The following is a 12,404-nucleotide window of genomic DNA, read 5'->3' on the forward strand; positions in this document are numbered from 1 at the left end:
GAGAAGTCATATCAAGCGATAACTATTCTCTAAACTCTTCTTTATAGATTATATTGTTATATTTGCTCATCTAGGAGTTTAAATCTTCTTCCTTTGTTTATTAAACTACTTGTAAAGGTTGGTTGGTTAGCCCGCAAAACCAACGGAATAGGTTGATTGGTGAACCCGGAAAACCAATTGTAAAGGTTCGTTGGTGAGCCCGTAAAACCAACATAGGTTTTTGGTGAACCCGGAAAACCAAAGTGTAAAGGTTTTTGGATTGTGAGCCCGGAAAACAATCCAACTGTAATCCGCGGGATTATAGTGAATTTCCAAGGAGTCGCTTGGGGAGTGGACGTAGGTGCTAAGGAGAGCACCGTACCACTATACTTCTTGTTGTTTGCATTGTGATTTGTTTAAGTTCACTAACTCATCATTTAACACAAGTAAGATAGTTAAAATTAAAAGAAACCAATTCACCCCCCCTCTTGGCTTGTCACCTTGGGCAACAAGTGGTATCAGAGCAAGGTGCTCCAATAGTACTCATTGATCTCACAATCAAGAGTTAAAGATCATGACAACCCAAGTGGGATGTTCTATGAGTGAGGGGCAATCCACAAATAGACCACCTCTATTTAATGGCACAGACTACACATATTGGAAAGCTAGGATGAGGATATTCATTCAAGCTTTAGACTATGAATTATAGTACATTATTACTAGAGGGCCTCACACACCCACACTTAATATAGAGGGCACTATCATACCCAAACCAGAAATGGATTGGAATGAAAGTGATAGAAGATTGGCACAGTTAAATGCAAAAGCTATAAATATACTTTATTGCTCATTAGATGTAAGTGAATTTAATAGAATATCTACTTGCATCTCTGCTAAAGAAATTTGGGACAAACTTGAGGTCACTCATGAAGGGACCAATCAAGTTAAGGAGTCAAAAATAAACATATTAGTACACAAGTATGAATTGTTTAAAATGGAATCTACTGAGTCCATAACTGATATGTTTACTCGTTTTACTGAAATTATAAATGGGCTTAAGAGTTTAGGAAAGTCTTACACTAACTCTGAATTGGTGCAAAAAATTCTCACGTCTCTACCAAGAATTTGGGAGGCCAAGGTAACCGCAATTCAGGAAGCTAAGGACCTCAACACACTGCAATTAGAGGAACTTCTAGGATCACTCATGACCCATGAGTTGACAATGAGGCAAAATTCGGAAGATGAGGTCAAGAGAAGAAAGCCCATTGCCCTAAAGACTACCACCCCTAAACAACAAACTGAAACGGAAGATTCAGATGATGATGATGAATTTGATGAAGAAGGGATGGCTATGCTTGGAAGAAAATTCAGAAAATTTATGAGAGGTAAGAGCAGATTATATAAAAAGAAACCCTTCCTCAAAGAAAAACAACTATGCTAACAATCCCCGGCAGCGGCGCCAGAAATTGATAGTCAATTTTAAAGACCACGCAATAGCACGTATCTAGTAGGATAGTGATTACGGGTATCGATTCACAGGGATTGGGGTACAGTTGTTTTTCTTAAAAATAAAAATATTTAAAAGGATGAATTTGTGAAGACTATTAAACTAAGCAATTTAATAAAAGAAAATGCAATTAAAAGGATATCAGTTTGAGGGAACCTAGGGCAAGGAATTCACCACTAACATCGGAACAAGGGTTATTTATATTTTATTTCGTTCTTGGATTAACATGCAAATTGGCTACAAGCCTAATAAGCATTTAAATAAAAATTCAGAAAAGTAATTTGGGCATAATCCATCTTCAGTAGGCATGAAATGTCTACTCTAATCTAAGGTGGCAGCACATCGCATCTTCCCTAAGCATGGACTATCTTATATTTACTTAGTGATCATGAAGAACAGTTGTACGAACATCATACTTAAAATCACAGAAATTAAATATGATTCAAAAGAAGATATCCATTAAAAACAATAAGTTCATACAACCCCAAGAATATAAAATAAAATATAAAACCCATGTCCCTGTGTTAGGGCTGCATCCAGCCTTAGAGAGGAGATCAGCCTTCCATGGAGTTGTGGGCGACAGCAGCAGTGGCACAGCAGCGGGCTCCCATTTCTTCTTTTCTTCCTCCCTTCCCTGGGTCTCTCCTTCCTTCTCTAGCAATTTATTATTTTTTTCGTGGGAACTTGGCTTCTCCCCTGTTCTCCGAAGAGATCCTGGAACCGGACCCCCCAAGCTTGCCTTCATCCTCACGCATTGATTCCCTTTTATAGCCTTCACCTGAATGCTGGGATAAGGATTCGTGATGAGCTGCATCTGCTGGGATAATGCGGAGAAAATCTCGGACGCGGAAGGAGGATGAACTCTGTTCTGTTTCCGAAACAGGGGAAGAGGATGAATCTTTGATGGCTGGGATGAAGACGCGTGAAACAGGGATGATTCATGGGATTCAGCAGCTCGGGCGTTGGGAGTGAAGGTGCTGGAAGCTTGATCTGCATCGCGGGATGGCTCGCGGATGAGGTTGAGATTAATCCGGGAGTTTGGATGAAGCTCACGGTTGGGAACGGATGTAAAGTGATCTGGAACAGGGGAGAATAAGTTAGATGCCGTGTTTGCTGGTCCGTGAGGCTCGGGAGGATGGAGTCGCATTATGGGATGAATGCGGTTAATGGAATGTATGGGATGAAGTCGGGATGAGCTGGGGGATGGGATTCTCTGACGCGGGAAATGCTGGGAGGATGACTCTGTTTTGGAAGCATGGGAAAGAGGATCATTCTAATGATGTTAGGAACGAATGGATCCTAAACGGAATGAGTCGGACGCGTGATGGACTTGGTTTGGCATGAATAGGGGAGTTGGTTGGAGTGTGGGATTTTAGTTGAACGAGATGTGGGGAGTGGATGGAGCTTTGGGATTCGTGCAAATATGATGGTATGCTTCGAAATCTGAGAGACAAATAATTGAAGGGATTTTATTTTTTTTTAGTTTAAAATAGGGGAATTGGATCATGTGGAAAAAGAGTTAGAATGAGTAGGAAGAAATTTAAGTGAACGTGTGAAAAGTCAGGAATTAATGGGAAGCACTGGGTTTTGGAGAAGAGTTCTTGGAGTCGACTCGGAGAATGATGTAGTGTCCGTTTAGGCTTTACCTAATTGAGCTCGACTCGACCTGCATGCATTAAGCTTAATCAATAAATAATCAAATCAAACTCGAATTACCTTGGATAATTTATTAAAATGCAATGGTGAAGGTAATACATTTTTTAGTTGATTTACAAAATATGTGAATTAAAATAATGATAAGTGCTATGAATAAGATATTAATTTATGCATTATTTAGCACTTATCACACCCCCAACCTACATTTTGCTAGTCCTCGAGCAAAATAAAAAAAAACTAACTCACTTTCGCAGGAATCGCGATTGCATTTACCGTATGCAATAAGGCTTTAAACCCCTAGGTGGCCCTAGTGGACGAGTTTTGTCTCGTGAGGGTTTCCGGCTCAGATACCCACAAACTGCTGTCTAAATAATTTATTTTATTGTTTTATAAAATCTAATTTCAAATGCATAATGCCAAGAATTTCAAAAGCACACAAAGTTTTAATTACTAAGTCAGCCCAAATCCTAGGTCAGTATGCAACTTAAGTTGAAGTATTAAGTTTCCGTTAGAGAGTTGTAAGCTAATTTATACTTGGGTGCTTGGTGAAATCTGGACCATACACAAGCTAAGGTTTTAGATTCCCCCAAATACTGCTAAAGCTAGTAGTTCCAAGAACTTGGTCAGATAAGACCTAATCCACTGATTCAAAATCATCCTATCTTGCAGGATTTCGAGAGTTGTGGATGTTTACTTTAATACCTCATGGGCTTTATCGGTAATATTCCAGTTTACTCGAATTTTTACAAACGACGGCTTTCACACTATCGTCTTTTTCAAGGTCAATATTATTTTCTCTTTCTTTTTTTATTATTATTATTTTTTTTATTTTTGTATAAATAAATTATGCACTTTTACTCTTGTAATGATTCCTTCCGTATAGCGAGCATTTAGTCAACACTCCCACACCAGATGGCATAAGGTGTTGGGCATCAAGACTCCCCTACGGACCTATGCTCGGGTTTATCATCACAAGCCCGCTGACCTTTAACAATAGGTAGCCCTTTTCGATGTACCTGACTAAATTCACTTTTCTTTTTTCTTTTTTTTTGTTGTTTTTTTTTAAACATGGGATAGATAGTGAATTAGATAGGAATGATTCATCAGGACTCAAGGTTGCTACCAGACTTAACAACATAATGTTGAACCTAACCCTTAGAAGTGCAGGCCATGTGTGTTGTGAAATTCCAAAGTAAAATTATTTTACAACTCGCTAAAAGAACTTTTAATAAAAAGAACTCAATTGTCTTACTCCTGACTAGTCATTGGGCTTTTTTAGATTTTATATACTTTGTGCGTTTATTATTTCAGCACTAAAGCATAGAAATTAGTTTTTTTTTTTGAGATAAACTTATTTAAAAATACGAAAATGTGAAAAATTTCTTCAAAAATTCGAATCCTATACCCCCCAACCTAGATCAGACATTGTCCTCAATGTTTATTTATTTATTTATTTATTTATTTTTAAACATATTATATTAATATATATTTTTTTATTATTATTTTTTTTGGGATGAAAATATGATGCATATGGAGGATAGAAGCATTGTACCTTAGTTGCATCAGTAATATGAGGACACCTAAAAAAAATGTGACAAGAAAATATGCAAAAATAATCTATGAGAATTGGGTTGCCTCCCAACAAGCGCTAAGTTTAACGTCTTCAGCCAGACGCAGTGCATCCTTATCAAATCATACCGGGTTCATGCTGCGTTCTCCAAGGAAGAAAATTTGTGGAAGACTGATTGTCGGGCAAGGAGTTGACGGCTTCTATCGCCTTGTCTATATCAAAGTCAAAATAGGCCAAGTATGTTTTCAGAGGATTATCTGCCAAAATATAGGGAAGGGTTTCTTCTACAAGATCGTCCATTTTGTCTATTAGGAAGCACTCAACTTTCTTTGCAGGTTGATCAGAGGCACGAAATATATTTAACCTGACCTTCATATTTCCAAAAGATATATTCATCACCCCAGTTCTACAATTTATACTCGCATTGGCTGTAGCTAGAAAGGGACGACCTAGAATCATAGGGATCTGTTTCTTAAAGTTCGGCACCGTTCCATATCAAGGACGATAAAATCGACTGGAAAATAGAATTTGTCTACCTTGACTAGGACGTCTTCAATTGTTCCTCGTGGTATTTTAACAGATCGATCGGCCAATTGGCAGGGATACCGAAGTTGGTTTTAACTTACCTAACCCAAGTTTCTCATAAACTGAGTAAGGTAAAAGGTTGACACTTGCCCCTAGATCTAAGAGTGCTTGATCAATGAAATTATTTCCTAAGACACAGGAGATGGTGGGAGCACCAGGATCTTTGAATTCGGAGGGGTGTTATGTTGGAGAATAGAACTCACTTGCTCAGTTAGGAAGATCTTTTTAGGCACATGTGTCCTAGATTTTCGCTTTTGGGTACAAAGGTCTTTGAGAAATTTGGCATACGAGGGAACTTGTCTAATAGCATCAAGAAGCGGAAGGTTGATTTTGACTTGTTTAAAAACCTCCATCATCTCCTCTAGTGAAGTTCCTTTCTTGCCAAAGGGAGTGGGTGCATTAAGAGCTTCAGGAAATGGAGCCTTTGGGATGTGAGTTTTGGCCGAAGGTGGACTAACTGAGGAAGAAGAAGGTTTTAGATTTTCATGTGATACATTTCTCTCCTCCTCTTTACCTTCCTTATTGTTTTCCTCCCCAATCGTATTGTCTACTACACGTCCACTCCTTAGGATAGTCAAAGCATTGGCTTGTTCATGATGAATTGTATTTGGTTGATTTTCTTGAGCCATGTATTGTCCCCTAGGATTACTCACTGGTTGGCTTGGAAGCTTTCCTTCCTCTCGCTTGTTCAGTGCATTAGCTAGTTGCCCCATTTGGGATTCTAGCTTGGCGATAGATTGCGTGTGAGAGTGCACCAATTGTGTAATGATTTCCAAACCTTGAAGGGAGGTCAACACTTTCTCCTCAAAGGCTGTGTTTCTTTGGGGTGGAGGAGGGGTGTGTTGAAATTGAGTCAAAGGATGGTAGGGATGAACATTCTGGAATGGTTGAAAGTTTGGGAATAAGGTTGGAAAGTATTGGAAGTCTGCTGCTTCCAAGAGAAATTTGGATGGTTGCGCCACCCCGGGTTATAAGTGTTAGAATATGGATCATTACTTGGTCGGGATTGTGTTTGGGCAGCATTTACTTGCTCTTGCACAAATTCAGGAAATTGTAGTGCCGAAGGGCATTCATGAATAGGGTGAGACGGGCTAGAACAAAGAGCACAGACTTGTGCTTGGGAAAAATTTGGATGCTGTTCTCTAGACATTAGCTGGTCCAACTTGCGGGACAGTGCATCTACTTTGTCAGATAGACCTATGGACTGGCTAACTTCAAATATGGTCCCTTTTCTTTGAGAACTCGGGGGTGCTTGACGAGCGGAGGAGGCATGGTGGAGAGAATTTTCATTAAGGTTTTCAAACATCTGCCATGCCTCATGCTCACTCTTAAGCATGAAAGTACCCCCGCATGCGGCATCGATCATCTGACGGTTTCGTTCAGTCAATCCGTCATAGAAACATTACACTAATTGCCATTTGGGTATTTGATGATGCGGGCATTTTCGGAGTAAGTCTCTAAATTTTTCCCAAGTTTCATGAAATTCTTCCCCGTCAAATTGGGAGAAGCTCGTAATAGCACGCCGAAATTGGTTTGTTCTTCCTATGGAAAAATATTTTTTTAGAAATTCATGTTGCATTTGAGCCCATGAAAGAATGGAATTGGCTTCTAATGAATGAAGCCACTGCTTAGCTCTATCTTTAAGAGAAAAAGGGAATAGCCTAAGTTTCAGAGCATCATCAGTGAAGTTCTGAATTTTGACAGTAGTACAGATCTCAAGGAACTCATCCAAATGTTTATATGGGTCTTCATTGTTAAGTCCATAAAAAGAGGGAAGCATTTGGATGACACTAGACTTAATTTCAAAATGTGCAGCAGCGGTGGTATCAGGTAGTCGAATACAAGATGGAGAGGTATAAATGGAAGGAGTGAAGTACTCCTTTAGGAGTTTGGGTTGTTCTTCAGCCATCTCTATAAGTGGAGCAGATCCTATGGTTCTATAGGTGCGGATTTCAGCTTGAAGGGCCCTAATAGAACGCTCTATTTCAGAGTCAAAAGGTACTAATTCGGGAGATTTGGAACGACACCCTAGCATACACTAAGACTCCTCGGATCAGTACAGTCAAGCATGCACTAAAAAGAAAAACACAATTCCTTATGTTCACCCTAAAATAACTAGACAGCTCCCAACTAGTTTGAAGAGGGCACCTAAGCCTCCAATCCGGTCTAATGACTGAGCTGACCAGGTAAGCTCCCAGGTAAGTGGGGGGGTCACGATCCGTTGCAAAGGTTCCACTTAAAAACCACTTGCCTCGAACAGATGAACTGTCTCCCTTAAAGGGACAAAGCTTGCCTAGACATCAACTGAGCCACAGAGCGAAATTGGTGCAACTTTCGGTGATCTTCGTCCTATTGAGCTCGAATGTCCCTAGGGGCCAACGTCTAATTGATTTTAATTAAGGTGAAAGCTATGTGAGAATTGATTCACCGAATTTGGGCAAGAATCTGGTGATGAAATCCAGTTCTTATCTTGCTGGGGTGATTGCCCTTACTATGTGCAGATTAATTGGTGTATGTGTATCAAGCATGCATTCACACTTTTGTAAAAAATTAAAATCAAACAATCACCACAATATTTCAGGCTAATTGGGAATTAATTTAAATAAGAAAGGTTCAGATGTTACCAAAGGAAATTTTCTCAGCAATTTTTAAAGCAAACCTTTACCGTATTCCTTTTCCAATAGTTCCTTTTTGATCGTCCCAGATTTTCTTTTCGATTCCTGATCAAGAAAAATCAAAAATTAGTAAGAGAGATGAACGAGGTAAGAAAAGTAACAAAAATAGAAAATATTTTTTATTTTATTTTTTTTGAAAGTTTTTTTTTAATGAAAAGAAAAACAACTATGCTAACAATCCCCGGCAACGGCGCCAAAAATTGATAGTCAATTTTAAAGACCACGCAATAGCACGTATCTAGTAGGATAGTGATTACGGGTATCGATCCATAGGGATTGGGGTACAGTTGTTTTTCTTAAAAATAAAAATATTTAAAAGGATGAATTTGTGAAGACTATTAAACTAAGCAATTTAATAAAAGAAAATGCAATTAAAAGGATATCAGTTTGAGGGAACCTAGGGCAAGGAATTCACCACTAACATCGGAACAAGGGTTATTTATATTTTATTTCGTTCTTGGATTAACATGCAAATTGGCTACAAGCCTAATAAGCATTTAAATAAAAATTCACAAAAGTAATTTGGGCATAATCCATCTTCAGTAGGCATGAAATGTCTACCCTAATCTAAGGTGGCAGCACATCGCATCTTCCCTAAGCATGGACTATCTTATATTTACTTAGTGATCATGAAGAACAGTTGTACGAACATCATACTTAAAATCACAGAAATTAAATATGATTCAAAAGAAGACATCCATTAAAAACAATAAGTTCATACAACCCCAAGAATATAAAATAAAATATAAAACCCATGTCCCTGTGTTAGGGCTGCATCCAGCCCTAGAGAGGAGATCAGCCTTCTATGGAGTCGTGGGCGACAGCAGCAGTGGCACAGCAGTGGGCTCCCATTTCTTCTTTTCTTCCTCCCTTCCCTGGGTCTCTCCTTCCTTCTCTAGCAATTTATTATTTTTTTCGTGGGAACTTGGCTTCTCCCCTGTTCTCCGAAGAGATCCTGGAACCAGACCCCCCAAGCTTGCCTTCATCGTCACGCATTGATTCCCTTTTATAGCCTTCACCTGGATGGGAGGATAAGGTTGATTGAGCTGATCTGCCGTTGGGAAGATGAGGATGAATCGCGAATGGGAGAGAGGCTGCAGACGTGGAGGGAAGGAAGATGAACTCATCCGTGTAGGGAAGAAACCTTGAATCACGGATGGTGGCTGGCTGTGATTCGCGATCGTGAAGAATCCGGAAGAAGCTGATCACGGATGCGGTTGAATGCTGGGATAAGGATTCGTGATGAGCTGCATCTGCTGGGATAATGCGGAGAAAATCTCGGACGCGGAAGGAGGATGAACTCTGTTCTGTTTCCGAAACAGGGGAAGAGGATGAATCTTTGATGGCTGGGATGAAGACGCGTGAAACAAGGGATGATTCATGGGATTCGGCAGCTCGGGCATTGGGAGTGAAGGTGCTGGAAGCTTGATCTGCATCGCGGGATGGCTCGCGGATGAGGTTGAGATTAATCCGGGAGTTTGGATGAAGCTCACGGTTGGGAACGGATGTAAAGTGATCTGGAACAGGGGAGAATAAGTTAGATGCCGTGTTTGCTGGTCCGTGAGGCTCGGGAGGATGGAGTCGCATTATGGGATGAATGCGGTTAATGGAATGTATGGGATGAAGTCGGGATGAGCTGGGGGATGGGATTCTCTGACGCGGGAAATGCTGGGAGGATGACTCTGTTTTGGAAGCATGGGAAAGAGGATCATTCTAATGATGTTAGGAACGAATGGATCCTAAACGGAATGAGTCGGACGCGTGATGGACTTGGTTTGGCATGAATAGGGGAGTTGGTTGGAGTGTGGGATTTTAGTTGAACGAGATGTGGGGAGTGGATGGAGCTTTGGGATTCGTGCAAATATGATGGTATGCTTCGAAATCTGAGAGACAAATAATTGAAGGGATTTTATTTTTTTTTTTAGTTTCAAATAGGGGAATTGGATCATGTGGAAAAAGAGTTAGAATGAGTGGGAAGAAATTTAAGTGAACGTGTGAAGAGTCAGGAATTAATGGAAAGCACTGGGTTTTGGAGAAGAGTTCTTGGAGTCGACTCCAGAGAATGATGTAGTGTCCGTTTAGGCTTTACCTAATTGAGCTCGACTCGACCTGTATGCATTAAGCTTAATCAATAAATAATCAAATCAAACTCGAATTACCTTGGATAATTTATTAAAATGCAATGGTGAAGGTAATACATTTTTTTAGTTCGATTTACAAAATATGTGAATTAAAATAATGATAAGTGCTATGAATAAGATATTAATTTATGCATTATTTAGCACTTATCAGTAGCTCAAGCAAAGAAAAGGGTAAGGACAAAGAAAAGGAAAAAGAAACTCCTATTTGCTATGAGTGTAACAAACCCGGGCATTATAAGATAGATTGCCCAAATTTGAAATGGATGGCAAGAAAACTGAAAAAGAAGAACTTCATGGCTGAATGGAGTGAAAGTGAGGAGTCAAGTTTGGAAGAGGAAGATCATCAAGAGACGACCCAAATGTGTCATATGGCCAATGACGATGAGGTAGATTCTGAACTTGAATGTGATTTTACTGTTGATGAATTACATGATGCATTCTTAGAACTCATGGAAGAACATAAGAAACTTATCAATAAAAATAAAGTTCTAAAAGAAGAAAATCAATCTCTTATCAAAGATAAGTTAAAACTATCTCATAACTATGAAACATTAAGTAGGAAACTTACAAATGAAACCAAGAATCTAATTGCTGAAAATATCAAGTTAAAAGAAGATGCTGAAAAATATAAATTCTTAGTAGATAAGTTTATACTTAGTTCTACTAAATTAAATATGATTCTTGATAGTCAAAAAGCTGTATATGATAAGGCTGGATTAGGATATAAAACAAATAGGAAACAAAAATTCTTAAAGAACATTTTTGTAAAAGCTAAAAATGAAAATATTACTTGTCATTGCTGCAATAAATTAGGACATAAAGCATATGAATGTAACTATAGAAAGTCCAGTCAAAACAAATTTAGTAATAATCATAAGATTAAATTCAAGAAAGTTTGGGTTCCAAAAGGAACATCAAGTACTAACCCTAAAGGACCCAACATAGTTTGGGTACCTAAAGCTCTTTCTTGATCTTGATTGCAGGGGTGTCTTGCAGCTGATAAAGTGAAAAAATGATGGTATCTAGATAGCGGCTGTTCAAGACACATGACCGGTGACGTAGACCAATTTGTCACCTTGGAATCAAAGAAGGGTGGAGTAGTAACCTATGGAGACAATGGTAAAGGGCATATCATTGGAAAGGGTAAAATTTTCATTACTCCATTCATTTTTATAGAAAATGTCTTATTAGTTAAGGGTTTGAAACATAACCTGCTTAGCATAAGTCAATTTTGTGATAAAGAGTTTAAAGTCACATTTGAAGCATCAGTATGCATAATCACAAATCCTAAAGATAATAGCATTGTACTTGTAGGACAAAGGCAAAAAAATATTTACTTGGTAGATCTTCATGATTTAGGCAAGAAAAATGGATTATGCTTAATTACTAATGAAGAAAAGAAAAATGAAACAAGTTGGCTTTGGCATCGTAGACTAGGACATGCTAGTATGGAATTAATATCAAAACTAGTCAAGAAGGAATTAATAAAAGATGTGCCAAAACTGATTTTTGAAAAAGACAAAATCTGTGGACCATGCTCATTAGGAAAACAAACTAAATCATCTTTCAAATCAAAGAATATAGTATCAACAACTAGGCTTTTTGAACTCATACACATGGATTTATTTGGACCCACTAGAACTGCGAGTCTAGGAGGGAAGAAATATGGACTAGTAATTGTAGATGATTTCTCAAGATATACATGGGTTTCATTTTTGGCACATAAGAATGAAGCATTTTCAGAATTCTTGAAACTATATAGTAATATCATAAATGAAAAGAAGCTCACCTTAGTAGCAATTCGAAGTGATCATGGTACTGAATTTGAAAATCAACACTTTGAAGAATTTTGTAATAAAATTGGTATTTCACATCAATTCTCAGCACCTAGAACGCCTCAACAAAATGGGGTTGTTGAAAGAAAAAATAGGACATTGGCAGAAATGGCATGCACGATGTTGTGTGAGTCAAATCTTCCAAAGTACTTTTGGGCTGAAGCTATAAATACTGCTTGCCATATTCTAAATCGGGTTTTAATACGACCAATAACCAAGAAAACTCCTTATGAACTTTGGAAGAATAAGAAACCAACTGCAAAATATCTTAGAGTATTTGGATGTAGATGTTTCATCTTAAACAATGGCAAGGAGGATCTAAGTAAATTTGATGCCAAGTCAGATGAAGGTATCTTCTTAGGATACTCCACATCTAGCAGGGCATACAGAGTATTTAATAAAAGAACTCTTGTAGTAGAAGAGTCAGTTAATATCATATTTGATGAGTCTGATAGT

At 38.5% G+C, this 12,404-nt stretch overlaps 1 long non-coding RNA gene across 1 annotated transcript; it reads right to left on the reverse strand.

Moving 5' to 3' along the window:
* Positions 1-2,151: 2,151 nt before the first annotated feature.
* On the reverse strand, positions 2,152-9,042 carry LOC120104429. Its single transcript, XR_005506859.1, has 2 exons — positions 8,965-9,042; positions 2,152-2,264 (listed from the first exon to the last, which is right to left on the reverse strand). It is a non-coding gene; the product is annotated as an uncharacterized LOC120104429 (long non-coding RNA).
* Between the last annotated feature and the right edge of the window lie 3,362 nt (positions 9,043-12,404).

This window comes from Phoenix dactylifera, chromosome 2 (genome assembly GCF_009389715.1).
Source record: "Phoenix dactylifera cultivar Barhee BC4 chromosome 2, palm_55x_up_171113_PBpolish2nd_filt_p, whole genome shotgun sequence".
NCBI classification, from domain to species: Eukaryota; Viridiplantae; Streptophyta; class Magnoliopsida; order Arecales; family Arecaceae; genus Phoenix; species Phoenix dactylifera.